Genomic DNA, 2,038 nt, shown 5'->3' on the forward strand with positions numbered 1-2,038 from the left:
AGAGGACAATATATATATATATATATACATACACACACACAAACACATACACACTGAAGGATACAGGGCTGCGGATGTAGCTCAGCGGTAATGCACCTGACTGGTCCTGCATTTGAGCCCCTGTACCAGGTGTGGGGGTGAGGGTGGTAGTGAAGGATATAGAAATGGAAAGCTATTCTACCACAATGGTAAAATAGTGTATCACAGGGCTGTGAAGTTAGCTCAGTGGTACCTGGAGATGCCAGGAAGGTACAGGGGAAAACAACTGTATAGAAAGTGAATAATGTAACAACCCTCCCCCCAAAAATAAGGAATGATGATTCAACTGATGCATAATGAGTTTAAGATACTTATGGATTATCTAGAGCGATCTAGGCGGCAATGAAAAATGAAATCTAAAGCTCAGCTCAGGGAAAAAAACTTTTAAAAATTTATTTAAAAAATGATCAAATGTACAAAGAACAATCAATAATATAATGAACCTACCACCTATACACAAATGATTGCTAATATTTTATATTTGGGCTGAATCATCTCAAAGTTAACTGAAGATGTGATACTTCAAAAAATATTTCAGCCAAGTTTCTCTATATATTATTCTTCCATACAACTTTAATAATGTTGTATCTAACAAAAATGGATAATTTCCCAGTGACCACTAACATTCAAAATGACCACACCCTAATTTACAATTATATATTGCAACACATGACTAGATCTCTAAAGTCTTGTTTTCTCTGGAATGGCAGACCTTCTCACCACCTTCATATTTTTAAAAAGGATTATCAGATTTATCTTATATTACAATATTTATAACATAACAGATTGTATTATTCAATATTTTTAACTTAAAATATCAAGACCTACAATTCTATGTAATCTTTTTGAAGGCAAATTATTTCTATTAATTTATTCCTAGTCCAACACTGTAAACAAATAAAAATTACATGTATTATGTAACAACAGCACTATGAAACCAAAGTCTATGCATGCCTATAGTCTCAGGTACTCGGGAGGGTAAGGCTGAATACCAAGTATTGCTTGAGCCCAGGACTTCAAAGACAGCCTGGACAAAACAATGTGACCTTCCCCGCTTTTTTCCAAAGTAAAACAGGAGTCTAAGGAAGGAGAATCACAAGTTCAGGCCAGTCTAACTTAGTGAGACCCTGTCTAAAAACAAAAAAAATCCTCAGAAAGGGCTCGGGATGTACGTAGCTCAGTGGTACAGCACTTTCCTAACTTATCTATCTACATGGCCCTAGGTTCAATAAGGGAGCAACACAACTATACCCCAAGGTTTAAAAACAAACGAAATTTAGAAAAAAATAGGCAAAAAATCTGAATGTCATTTCTCTGAGAGGATATAGAGATGAACAATAAAAACCTGAAAAACTGCTCAACACCATTAATCACTAGGGAAATGAGAGTCAAAACCACAATGAAGTAGCACTCATCATGGGAGCCTTGAACACTCTGGCAGGAACAGTACAGTCGGGTAAGGAGCAAGGCAGTTTCTCAGAAAGTTAAACATAGAACTATCACATGACCTTAGCAATTCCAACTCTAAAAAAACTGAAGCCAGGTATTCAATTATTTGCATCACTACCTCTAAGTCAAGACAGAAATAATCTAAGATTAACAAAATGTAGTAGACATACAATGGAATTATTAACCATAAGGATACAAATTATGACTCATGCTACAACATGGATGAACCTTGAGGACACTGTTAATTCAGTCAATCAAAAATGGACAAATACTGTACGATTCCACTTATATGAGGTACGTAGAATATACAATTCATAAAGACAGAAAGTAGACCGGTGATTACTAAGGGCTGGAACACGAAGGGAACCGGGAGTTAGTATTTAATGAGTACAAAGTTTTAGTCTTACAAGGCAAAAGGAGCTCTGGAAATGGATTGGTGGTGGACATGGTTGCACAACATCAATATATTAATATACTTAATACTACTCAACTGTATATTTAGGATAATGGTAAATTTTATCTTTTTTTGGTACTGGGAATTGAACTCCAG

Source organism: Fukomys damarensis, unplaced genomic scaffold, assembly GCF_012274545.1.
Source record: "Fukomys damarensis isolate Sample0158 unplaced genomic scaffold, DMR_v1.0_HiC HiC_scaffold_22, whole genome shotgun sequence".
NCBI classification, from domain to species: Eukaryota; Metazoa; Chordata; class Mammalia; order Rodentia; family Bathyergidae; genus Fukomys; species Fukomys damarensis.